The following is a 14,025-nucleotide window of genomic DNA, read 5'->3' as shown; positions in this document are numbered from 1 at the left end:
AAAAAGGGGAAAAGTACGAGTATACTCACATTGGTTGCGTATGGAAGTTTCTTGGGATAACGCACGAGTAAAGATGGAGAAAATCCAAATAACGAACGGGAAACGATTACCCTATATTTTGAAATATACAATGAACTTGTTAAAATTTATGAATAATCCTTCTTTTTATTGTTTCTAATTAGATTAGATGTTATAATTTCCTCGCTATTAATGTTTAGTGTTATAAAAGAAGTTTGTAAATGGATGTTAATTATTTGTTTTATTACTAATTAAATGATATAACTAGATGCAAAGTAAAACATAACTGTTAATTATTTGAAATTTTAAGTTTCTAAAAGAAAAGGAATATAAGTAAGTTGTAAAAAAAATGGCAAGGAGTATAACGAAACAAAATGAAAAGATGCCCACTTATCTTAGCTTGATTTCTATCATATGTATTAAGTGATACACAGTGAAAATCTTTCTAGATAAATTAGTTGAAGCTACATTTTAAAATCCATTCCATGGGGTATGACTCTGTTACTTGTTTTGAATAAACAATGTTACTTGATTTGAACAAACAAAAACAGCCGTCTTCTACATAACAAAAACAAAATCGACATCACTGCTATAGTACTCTCACAACTTAATTGTAATATGCCATGGTTAATTGCAAAAGATCAAGGGTTGTGGTGAGATTAATCGAAAAAGAAGAGAAAAAAAATATATATATACCGAAACTGTGATGAAATGACGTGAACTCGAACCGAGATAGGATCCGAAACGAACTCGAATCTGACCCAAGCTCCCGAAATAAGACCCGTAACCCGACTCGAAACCATCCAAAATCTAACCCGAAACCACTGATGTGCTTGCTGAACATTGCACAGTCCCGAGACTGAACCACCACTGTTACTTCCTCTCTCTCCGGTTGTCGTCGCTGTGCGCCGTCGTGAGCGGCGGCTCTGCTGATGATCGCCGGCCTTCATAGAGCAGAGAGAGGGAGTCAGATGTTCTTATATGGATGTGCTTCGTCGAAACAGAAGATTATAAACCAACAGAAATCAAATCAACGTGAAAGGTTCTCCGCCGTCTCCGCCGCCGAAGCGACGGCGCCGTCACTTACCTCCGCCTCTTCTCATTCTGTTCAACAGTCTCTCACTCTCTCATCTTGGTTTCTCACTAGATTATAGGGTGTGAGGAAGGGAGCTGTGGGTGTTGTTGTGTGAAACATGGAAGGAGTTCTTGTGTAAGTTTTGAGAGATGGAGAGTAGTTAAGAGGATTAGGGTTTCACTTTGAAGATGAAGGAGAACAGGAGGGAATCGTGATGTGCGGCTGTATTAACAAAATGAAGGATATTAGGGTTTACTAGTGTTTTATGCTTAGGGTTTAACTAGTGGGTTTTGAGCTTGGTTTGAACGAGGGTTTAAATGAATTAGGAGCCGGGTTATGTTTGATGTCAAGACCACAACAGAGTGGTGATGCGCGTGAATGTTGAAGCTGGTGACCCGGGTTCGAGTCCCGTGGTCATCAGTTTTGTTTTATTTTTTTTTTTACTTTAAAATCTAACTAGACCAACTAGATTAATACAAAACTATTAAATTATGCAAAACTAATTAATTAAACAATGAATAAATAATCATATTTAAAACGAATTAAAAATAAAGATAAAAGATTTTCGACGATGCAACGGATTATAATTTTGAAAGAGGCAAGCTTCTAAAGATAGATTTTTTTTTAGACTCGATTTCTAAATTAGGAAAGTTATGAAAACACGGTGCGTTACAGTCTCCCCTCCTTTAGGAAATTTCGTCCCGAAATTTATTCAAGAGGAAGACTCGAAAGGGGTTTTTTTTTGGGAAAACCAAAGAGGATTGTTTAAATTGAGGCTTTGGAGTTTGAGAAAATGGAGAATAATTGAGGTATAAGGGTGAACGATTGATCTCATAAACGATTATGAGTATAAGAATAGCATAAGTATCGGATAGACGAGAGTAGCATGCCAAAAATGAAGTCTCGTCGTGGATAATCGGATATAATACGTTTGTGAGTTGTTTAAAGTTTGTATTAGGTCTAAAAGGTCTGTAAAACACCGAATTTCTCATGGCACGCTTTACGAAAGTTTGGTAATATGGTGAAAACACTTATATATAGGAAGTACCAGCGGTGTAACCACCATGTTTTGACCACATTACGTCCGTTTCGTATTCGGTGTCATGTTACGTTCCGTGTCTTACCATGCATAGTAGTACACTCTATGGTTTTCATACGCCCATCACTATAATCCCGTGTGCATCCGCGATTATTTTGATTGTCGCATGATCCGCATAGCTTGTACTAGTTGTGTATGAATCAAGGTATACATAATCAAAAAAAAAAATAAAATAAGAATGTGCACGTATAAGAATATATAATCAAGTCCATGCTTAAGTATGTACGGGACCCACGTAAGCGAATCCCTCGGATTACGCTCGCGTACGGGTACGAATGTATGAATCATGAGTATGAATGAATGTATGAGCATAAATATAAGTTTGAGTATGAATACAACTATAAGTGTGAACATAAGATTATGAGCATAGATATGAACGTGAATGTATGTGTAAAACATTGAGGTTTAAGTAGGAATAAAAGATAAGTGTATGGATATAAGTGTAAACATGTTGTATAGCGTAAGTGAAACCATAAAAAGTATGATCACGAATACGAATGTAGTACAAACATGAATGTAAGTACAACGTAACTGTATAATTGTGAGTGCATGTATAAACGTAAAACGTATTAATTTTGAATCATGAGTATAACATATATGTGTAAGTGTGAACATAAGTGAAGGCATAAAATGTAAAAGTATGGATGTAGGAAATAATGATTTTGTTTATAGTATAAATCGAAATACACGAGTTTATGCGCGTAAAAGATCAATAGTTTTGGGTAAGAAAGAAAAAGGAACGAGTGACACGCGTGAGATTGTTGTGAGATATTGACTAAAACGTGTAAAATGGAATGCATATATAGTTGTTTGCGCAAAAACGTGAAGTTAAATAGATTTAGTTGTCACGAAATATAGACTCTAGTTTGTGAATATAAAGAGAGTATAAAATGTTTATTGGTTATGTGAAAAGGTACTTTGTAAAGGAACAGAGATGCTACTATGGTTCTTTTTTTTTTTTTTTTTTTTTAAGAATAGATATAGTTGAAAATTATTGTTTCCTATGAGTCTCATTGCCCACATGTTTTGAATTTAATTGACGTATCGAGTGAGGTTTTTGAAAAGTTATGGGGATTAATAGGTTTGCGTCATTTTAAATAATCTGTATTAAAAATTTCGAAGTTTACAAATTCTTGTGAAAAGTTGATCATTAGAAAATGAATTTGGCATATGAACTTAGGGTTTGCTGAAAAGCGTCTTTTGATAAAATGTTTTATTGATTTTGAAAGAAGTTTTACTAAATGATTGGATAATTTTGGTAATAGTCATAGGTGCGTGCGAAAAGTTGGTTTGATTCTCAAATAAAAAAAATATAAAATCTCTAGTTTAATGATATGTGAGAGGAGCGTGTTTTAATGATTACGCTGAATAGTGAACTTGTGGGCAACGGATTTATTAGACCGACTAGGTTGAAAAGTAGCATTTCCTGAAATTTTGAAAATCGAGGAACAAGCGTTTATGGTATCACTAAAATTTTTGTGTAAGCGTGTGATGTGAAAATAGATTGTAGGGTAAGAGGTACGTTTAAACAAACGAAGTATTTTGGAATAAGTGATAAATGATTCAGGTATAAACATGATCGTGTTTACATAATATAGTGTATTAAAAGAAAGTATTGGTAACGATCACCTAGGTAAGGGAATCACCCCAAACCGTTGGTGAGATCATTGTAATATGAGAAAGGAAGCGGAGTTAATCGTCAGGGTAAGGAAATCACTCCTATCTCGATGATATGTCTCCACTCGTTATAACAAAAGTGTAAATAAAATTACGTGAAATTATGTACGCTAATAATGTATAATCGTATGAAAAGTAATAATGTGATGTATGCGCAAAAGTGAAATCTCGAAAATGGTTCGAAATTGACAAAAGAGAGTTTCATTATAAAAGATCGGAATTAATAAAGCGTAAGTTTGATGAAAAGAAACTTGGATGGTTCCGAAACGGAAGGTTGACTAACCAAAGTGGTCGAAGAGTCTTTTGAATTTGAGAGCATGCTCTGGCCTAATAGGTGAAATACTCTCGCCGACACGTCGGTTAACGGTATTTACCCTTCCGGTTATTACATGTTTCAATTCAATCGACAATTCGAGACTTGGCGGGATTTACAAAAACCAAGGAATGGGACTAGTTGACGAGATGCGGGTTTCACCCCTAACTTGACGACTTCGTGCCCTAAATGTGGTTGTCACTCGTCGGGTCAAAATTAAAATTCGACACGTTGACGAAGGTCCAAGAGAATGTAAATTTGAAATTTCCATTAAGGTGTGGATTTCACTCCTAACTTAATGGTGAATTTTATGAAAAAAAAATAGGATCGAGCGAGATGAGAGTCGTTTACCAAATTGTGGGTTTCACGCCTATTTTGGTAAAATCGTCTCGTTTGTACAATATGAGCGTTTTCGGATTTAGAAATATCGAGTAAAATGCATGAAGTGCATGTCAAAGGAATACACAAACACGTATGAACGCATAAGAAAGAATGGTACATAAATAATGAAATGATAAAACAAGCATTAACACATAGAGGAATACGCCAGGAATAACACATAAAGAAGAGAACAATGAAAAAAAATATTAACACATAATAAAACAAGTATAATACGTCAAGTGTTAACACATAAGTGACAAATCATGCTTAAAAGATCAAAAGAGAATAAATAAAAACAAATAAGGTAGCATGCAAGTAGTTTCAATCAAAACATAAGAATAAAGCTCTAAAACTATAGACTAGGTTAAAGTATTCCTACTTTTCCTAATTCCCTATAGTTATGGCTCTGATACCAATCTGTCACACCCCAACCAATGGCGGAAACAATCGGGATGAGACGAAGTGTGAAGATTGCTCGAGACATCATAACGCTATTTGTGACAATAATTTAATAATCCAAATTTCATTTCCAAACTTCAAGTAGTCATCAATACAAGATCCCAAATAACAACAAGTTTAATCAAAATAACAAACCAACATAACCAAAATTCGATACAACATATTAAACCTAACGTCTAAAGTGTGTATCTAGGCATCGTGCTACCTCTTTCATTTCATCATCATCAACCTGTAACATGTTTAAAATACAATTCAATGCAAAAGCAAAGGCGAGTATACAAGTTTGGTACATACATAGCATAAGATAAAAGTGTGAACAATTCCTCATAGCAAGCATGCGATTCAAGATAAACATTAAATATGGCATGTGTCTAACATATCAAACCAAGAAAACGCAACTTGCTCATGACATAACCAAAGTTTCAGTAGAGGCGGGTCGTTAATCCTATAGCGCTACATATGTCAAGGTTTGGCTCGTACGAAGTTAATGATAAGTTCAACACATAAGAATCACCCAAATTTAAAGTATCAAGCCATCACATATACAAGCATGTTATAGGAGTGTTCATGTGTTTAGACAAAAGTTCATGTGTAAGTTTCAATAGGTAAACATGTTACACCCCCAAAAGTGGTAAAAGTAAAAAGGGGAAAAGTACGAGTATACTCACATTGGTTGCGTATGGAAGTTTCTTGGGATAACGCACGAGTAAAGATGGAGAAAATCCAAATAACGAACGGGAAACGATTACCCTATATTTTGAAATATACAATGAACTCGTTAAAATTTATGAATAATCCTTCTTTTTATTGTTTCTAATTAGATTAGATGTTATAATTTCCTCGCTATTAATGTTTAGTGTTATAAAAGAAGTTTGTAAATGGATGTTAATTATTTGTTTTATTACTAATTAAATGATATAACTAGATGCAAAGTAAAACATAACTGTTAATTATTTGAAATTTTAAGGTTCTAAAAGAAAAGGAATATAAGTAAGTTGTAAAAAAATGGCAAGGAGTATAACGAAACAAAATGAAAAGATGCCCACTTATCTTAGCTTGATTTCTATCATATGTATTAAGTGATACACAGTGAAAATCTTTCTAGATAAATTAGTTGAAGCTACATTTTAAAATCCATTCCATGGGGTATGACTCTGTTACTTGTTTTGAATAAACAATGTTACTTGATTTGAACAAACAAAAACAGCCGTCTTCTACATAACAAAAACAAAATCGACATCACTGCTATAGTACTCTCACAACTTAATTGTAATATGCCATGGTTAATTGCAAAAGATCAAGGGTTGTGGTGAGATTAATCGAAAAAGAAGAGAAAAAAAATATATATATATACCGAAACTGTGATGAAATGACGTGAACTCGAACCGAGATAGGATCCGAAACGAACTCGAATCTGACCCAAGCTCCCGAAATAAGACCCGTAACCCGACTCGAAACCATCCAAAATCTAACCCGAAACCACTGATGTGCTTGCTGAACATTGCACAGTCCCGAGACTGAACCACCACCGTTACTTCCTCTCTCTCCGGTTGTCGTCGCTGTGCGCCGCCGTGAGCGGCGGTTCTGCTGATGATCGCCGGCCTTCATAGAGCAGAGAGAGGGAGTCAGATGTTGTTATATGGATGTGCTTCGTCGAAACAGAAGATTATAAACCAACAGAAATCAAATCAACGTGAAAGGTTCTCCGCCGTCTCCGCCGCCGAAGCGACGGCGCCGTCACTTACCTCCGCCTCTTCTCATTCTGTTCAACAGTCTCTCACTCTCTCATCTTGGTTTCTCACTAGATTATAGGGTGTGAGGAAGGGAGCTGTGGGTGTTGTTGTGTGAAACATGGAAGGAGTTCTTGTGTAAGTTTTGAGAGATGGAGAGTAGTTAAGAGGATTAGGGTTTCACTTTGAAGATGAAGGAGAACAGGAGGGAATCGTGATGTGCGGCTGTATTAACAAAATGAAGGATATTAGGGTTTACTAGTGTTTTATGCTTAGGGTTTAACTAGTGGGTTTTGAGCTTGGTTTGAACGAGGGTTTAAATGAATTAGGAGCCGGGTTATGTTTGATGTCAAGACCACAACAGAGTGGTGATGCGCGTGAATGTTGAAGCTGGTGACCCGGGTTCGAGTCCCGTGGTCATCAGTTTTGTTTTATTTTTTTTTTTTACTTTAAAATCTAGCTAGACCAACTAGATTAATACAAAACTATTAAATTATGCAAAAGTAATTAATTAAACAATGAATAAATAATCATATTTAAAACGAATTAAAAATAAAGATAAAAGATTTTCGACGATGCAACGGATTATAATTTTGAAAGAGGCAAGCTTCTAAAGATAGATTTTTTTTAGACTCGATTTCTAAATTAGGAAAGTTATGAAAACACGGTGCGTTACAGGTGGACACTTGTTGTAACTGACACCTTGTTTCTTACCAGAATTCTTTTTGTTAATCTTTTTCTTTGTGTCATTCTTCTTCTTTTTAGAAGTCTTATCATCAGCAATTTTTCTAGCATCTTTTTCTTCTTTTACTTCATCTTCTTCCCGTGCCTTCATTCCTTCAACAGTAGGATAAATCCTGTCAATAACATAAGAAGTACATGAGTAACTTTTCAATAAACGGTTAACTCTTTCAGTTTCGATTCTTTGAAGCTCTAGTTTCTGTTCAAGAGCTGCACATTTCTCTATATAGTTATTTACAACTTTTTTGCTTAGTCATGAATGCTCCTTGAAGCGTCTTCATTGCAATTGCTTGCTCTTCACTTGTATCATTGTACATGTTCATTGCTTTGTTGAGCACATCATAAGATTCCTTCAACCTGTTTATGTTGTTGATCAATTCACTGTTTTTCTTTTTCATGATCTCACAAGTTTCATAGTTCACAGGAATCTCTTTTGCAATAACCTCTTCATTGATCTTGAACTTTGGAACTTCTCTCACTTTTTGCCTTACCACCGGTACTGATTCATCATCACTACTCACCGGTGTCTTTACCTTTTTCTTTTTCTTCTTTGCCTTCTCATCTTCACTGTCACTTTCTGCCATCATCTTCAGATGTTCTGCCATTCTTCGTGCATAATACTTAGTTCCATCATCATCACTATCTTCTTCAATTCTGGCAACAAAAGCTGTGTAAGCTGTAGCTTGATCAGGAATATAGTTATCCCAAGAGAAATTCTCCCAGCTAAAACCTTCAGGTAATTTCTCATCATCTTGATCAATTACCAAGGCACTACCATCATTTCTCTTCAAACAATCTTGATTAACCACATAAGCTCTCTTTCCAGAATCTTCAATGATGGGTCTTCCATGTGCAGTTTGTGCTTGATGTTGATGCTGTTGTGATGGTTGTTGAGCAACTTGATGGTAGATGGCTTTTCGGTAGTAATCATTGTTGTTGTTGAAAGGATTCTGAGCTCCACTTGCTTCGCGGTTGGTGCACTCCCTCTTGAAGTGACCTTTCTCCCTGCAACGAAAACAAGTGACTTTAGATTTGTCAAAACCTAAAGTAGAAACATTAGCCTCACGAAGATCATCTCTGTCACACCCCCAAAATCCACATGCGGAGTACCACCGCTTGGGGGCATGACTGACCAGGATCCAGCCACCAATTATACTGAGCAATTTAATTAATAACATAAATGATACTCACCAACCACAGGGTTAGCAAATATGATAATCCAGTTCGAAAGTTTTAAGTTCAAATAGTAGTTTAGGTAAATAGCGGAAGCATGGGCAAAACAGTTCAAACAAAGTTCGTAGTTTAAGTTTATTAAAGAACCCAACACACGGGTTAAGACGACCACTACACGTCCCCAAGCCGCAAGCTCCTGAGTCACTGGGCACCTGCAAAGCATGCAGTAGGGTATCAACATAATGTTGGCGAGTTCACGAGTTTGTCTAGTTTTTAATTCCAAAAACTTGTTTCACTAGTTAATTTACTCATTTATATTATGCCAAGGGGAGCTACCCCTTAAGTAAGCTACTAAACTGGTTTTCCAATACCGAATACTCATGTGACCGTACGTTTCCGTAAAGTGCCCCGTTTGTCAATGTTCTATCATCATTGACGGATTGCCAGAGTCTGTTAGTTCACTCCTGATCCCATACACGGGCACGGTGTGAGGCTGGTAAGACCTAAATAGCGCTATCAACTAATAACCCGTTCGCCAGACCCCGGCGACTAATCGGTATTAAGTAGTAGGGACTTGAGTGATAGAGTTGCATTTAGTATGGCTTGTTGCATCCCATATAAATAGTAATTAACTAAAGGTCCCGCATAAGGGGAGAAAAGTAGGTTTGTGTCCCTCACAAGGGGATAGCGTTGCTTTTAGTTCCGTTTCCCAACCACCGAGAACGCATGCTTTAAAGTTGTGAACTCACCTTGGGTTGCTCGGCAGATTAGCTTACTTGGTCAAGCTTGCTGGTCACCACGTCCTAACATGGTTACCAGTATAGGTCAGGTTTGGGGTACATAAAAGTCACGCATATTTCTACATGTACCTAACACATAGCATACATATCACATAAGGTTATTGGGCCAGTCCTATCTCATGTTCAGTTAACAGTAACACATAGTCCAGATAAACAGTAACAAGCATGAACAGTCCATACATTTTGGCCCAATAATGGAGACAAGTAGCCTAGTCGAGACTAGGTGGTCTCGACTCGAGTACATGCGGTCTCGAGTCGCAACCAGGAGATCTCGAGTCATGAATGTCTGGTCTCGAATGGTGCAGGTATGAGTCGCAACCGTAGAGGTCTCGAGTCCAGTCTCGAGTCGAGATCATGAGGTCTCGAGTCCTTGAAGTCTGCCTCGAGTGGTCACTTGCTGGTCTCGAGTCGCAATTGCTATGGTCTCGCGTTGTAACTTAATAATCTCGAGTCGAAACCAGGGGTCTCGACTCGCATTACCTGCTGATTCTAGAACATCAGCAACATCTGTACTATCCAATAGAATTTCATTTTCATGATTTTGTGTACTAACCAACCAAATTGCACAAACATGTTCCCTTGTCTAATTTTCAATCAAAACGGATCAAACACACAATTTCAAACATTCATATCATATTCAAATAGTTCATCATGTGTCCATATCCTATTCAACACATATTCATAACGACCATCATTAGGGTGTTCGTATAAAATCAACATGCTCATCCTACACCTAATCATGTAAGCCATCATCAAGGTGTTTGTTCCATAATATCTAATATAAACCGAATGGCCATGAGCATCCTAACTATCATTCTTTTATCAAAATATCTTATCAAGACATTATCATACAACATTTCACAAAAAGAGCATTGATCATCTTAGATATTTGGAACCAAACATGTACATTATTCATCAAGCTCACACCTTTGTTATATATTATCATCATCATACATCAACCTATTCACATAAATGAGCACTTTTTGCATAGAATATTATCTTGTTCAAAAGGAACAACTAACCGATTGATATGAGACACAAAGGTGATAAAGTGGAGTCTTCGAGTGATGATTACAAGATGATTACAAGCTGATCCGAAGGTCCTTTTTGTTGCCGGTTGGTTCCGAGTAGAAGGAGGAGGATGATGGTGGAACTTTAGGGTTTTCTAGTGAGAGAAAGTGGATGAGGTGAGAGGGGGAGAGAGTGGAATGTTTGGGATTTGAAATGATGATACCTAGTGCATCAAAAGGGAAAGTCGGCTAGCCTTATGGAGGTTTTATACCCATTTCGAGTAGTGCACCCTAAAGGGATTCCGAGTGGGCTCAAGGAGGGGTGCGGCCACGGCCCAACTGTTCACTCGAGACCGAGTGGTCTCGAGTCGGGTCCTAGTGGTCTCGGTTCACACATACACAAATAAATCTACACACACATAACTTAACACAAGTATCACATAGCATATCAAGATCAATCACTAACTTGTATTTAATAATATATACACACAAAGTCACTACAAGATAGCTGCTCGGGAAAACCTAGAGTGTCACATTATCCCCAAGTTTTGAGAACTTTCGTCCCGAAAGTTAAGGCAGCCACTGACAAGCTAGTATGAGTGAGAGCGTTTCAACGGGGTGTCACATCATCCCCCCGTTAGTTTGGAATTTCGTCCCGAAATTCAGTCGTAGCTTCAGTGCTGGGGGTTTCATTTGGGAACAACTGGGGATACTTGCGCTTTATCTGGTCTTCCCGCTCCCAGGTAAACTCTGGGCCACGTCGCGAGTTCCAACGGACGCGTACGAGAGGTATCTGGCTACGTTTGAGGGTTTTGATCTCTCAATCCGTGATCTCAATCGGTTCCTCAGTAAAGTGTAGCTGTTCGTCAATGGTGAGTTCCTTGAAAGGAATTACGAGTGTTTCATCTGACAGACACTTCTTCAGATTAGACACGTGAAAAACGTTGTGCACCACACTCAGCTCTTCAGGCAGATTCAATCTATAAGCGACCTTACCGATCTTTTCGGTAATTTCGAATGGTCCAACATATCGCGGGTTCAGCTTGCCCCGTTTGCCAAAACGAACCACACCCTTCCAGGGTGAGACTTTAAGTAGAACCCGGTCACCGACCTGGAATTCTAGTGGTTTCCTACGCTTATCAGCGTAACTTTTCTGACGGTCACGAGCTGCCGCCATGCGTTGTCTGATCTGGGCAATCCTTTCCGTTGTGTCTACCACCAGTTCTGGGCCTGTGATCTGGCTGTCACCAACTTCCGCCCAGCAAATAGGTGATCGGCATTTACGACCGTACAATGCCTCAAAGGGTGCTGCCTGAATGCTGGTGTGGTAGCTGTTATTATACGAGAATTCTACTAGCGGTAGGTGCTTCTCCCAATTCTTCCCAAAATCGATCACACATGCCCTAAGCATGTCTTCTATGGTTTGGATGGTGCGTTCAGACTGTCCATCCGTTTGCGGATGATAAGCGGTGCTCATGTCTAATCGTGAGCCAAATGATTTGTGCATAGCCTGCCACAGCTCAGAAGTAAAGCGCGTGTCTCGATCGGAAATAATGGAGGTTGGCACTCCATGCCTCGAAACCACTTCCTTTAAGTAAATATCTGCCAAGGTAGAGAACTTGTCTGTTTCTTTAATAGCCAAAAAGTGTGCGGACTTGGTCAATCGATCCACTATCACCCAAATAGTGTCGTTTCCGCGTTGAGATCTAGGTAGGCCAGTAACAAAATCCATGGAAATTTGCTCCCATTTCCATTTCAGGATTTCGGGTTGTTGGAGTAGGCCCGCTGGTTTCTGATACTCAGTCTTGACTCTTGCGCAAGTCAAACATTTGCTGACATATGCTACTATGTGGGCTTTCATACCAGGCCACCAATATGTAGTCTTTAAGTCGTGGTACATCTTATCTGAACCAGGATGTACTGAGTAACGGGACTTATGGGCTTCGTCCATCATGAGCTCGCGTAACTTTCCATAGAGGGGAACTCATATGCGCCCGGTTACATAATAAGCGTCGTCTTCTTTTTGTTCTAACCATTGTCTCGGTCCTCGTAACGACTCAGCCCTAATGTTCCCTGGTTTCAATGCTTCAACTTGAGCATTTCGAATTTGATTAGGGAGGTTAGACTGGATGGTAAGTTGCAACGCTCGCACGCGCTTAGGTGTAGTGTCCTTTCGACTGAGGGCGTCTGCCACGACATTGGCTTTGCCCGGATGGTACTTGATTGCGCACTCGTAATCATTCAAGAGTTCGACCCATCGACGTTGTCGCATGTTTAACTCCTTTTGCTTGAAGATATGCTTGAGACTCCTGTGGTCGGTATAAATGGTGCACTTGGTACCGTACAGGTAATGTCTCCATATCTTAAGAGCAAAAACCACTGCTCCCAACTCCAAGTCGTGCGTAGTGTAGTTCCTTTCGTGAGTCTTAAGTTGTCGAGAAGCGTAGGCAATAACTTTCTCGCGTTGCATTAACACGCAACCGAGCCCATGAATAGATGCATCGCAGTAAACCACAAAGTCGTCGGTACCTTCAGGTAACGAGAGAATAGGAGCGCTACAAAGGTTATCCTTTAGCTCCTGAAAAGCGGACTCCTGAGCTTCATTCCATTTGTAAGCAATACCCTTCTGAGTGAGAGTCGTGAGGGGTTATGCAATCTTCGAAAATGCATTGATGAATCTGCGATAATATCCTGCCAATCCCAAGAATTGGCGGACTTCGGTCAGAGTTTTAGGCGTAGGCCAATTCTTTATAGAGTCGATCTTAGCTGGATCGACATGAATTCCGTCCTTATTGACTACGTGCCCAAGGAAGTGGACTTCTCGAAGCCAGAAGTCACATTTCGAGAATTTAGCGTACAGTTGCTCATTGCGAAGGAGTTCGAGAATAAGACGCAGGTGTTGTCCATGCTCCTCTTGACTTTTTGAGTATATCAGGATGTCGTCAATAAACAAAATCATGAATTTTTCGAGGTAAGGCTTGCACACTCGGTTCATGAGATCCATGAAAACTGCAGGTGCGTTAGTCATTCCAAAGGGCATGACGAGGAATTTGTAATGGCCATAACGAGTTCTGAATGCAGTTTTGGAGATGTCTTCATTACGGACTCTCAACTGATGATAACCTGATTGCAGGTCAATCTTAGAATAGTAACTCGATCCTTGCAACTGGTCGAATAAATCGTCGATGCGAGGGAGTGGGTAACGATTCTTGATGGTAACCTTGTTTAGCTCCCGATAGTCGATGCACATTCGGAATGTGCCATCCTTCTTCTTAACAAAGAGCACTGGTGCTCCCCAGGGTGACGAACTAGGACGGATAAATCCTTTATCCAATAGTTCTTGTAGTTGTGTAGAAAGTTCCTTCAGTTCTGCGGGGGCTAGTCGATAAGGCGCTCGAGCTATTGGTGCTGCTCCAGGAGTTAGCTCGATTTGGAACTCGACCTGACGATGGGGAGGGAGTCCAGGTAGTGCTTCAGGGAATACCTCGGGGTAGTCGCGTACCACTGAAAAATCTTTAATCCTCTTTTCCTTTTCCTGTGTGTCGGTGA

This window comes from Helianthus annuus, chromosome 10 (genome assembly GCF_002127325.2).
Source record: "Helianthus annuus cultivar XRQ/B chromosome 10, HanXRQr2.0-SUNRISE, whole genome shotgun sequence".
Classification (NCBI taxonomy): Eukaryota; Viridiplantae; Streptophyta; class Magnoliopsida; order Asterales; family Asteraceae; genus Helianthus; species Helianthus annuus.
Note: the sequence above shows the minus strand (reverse complement) of the source record.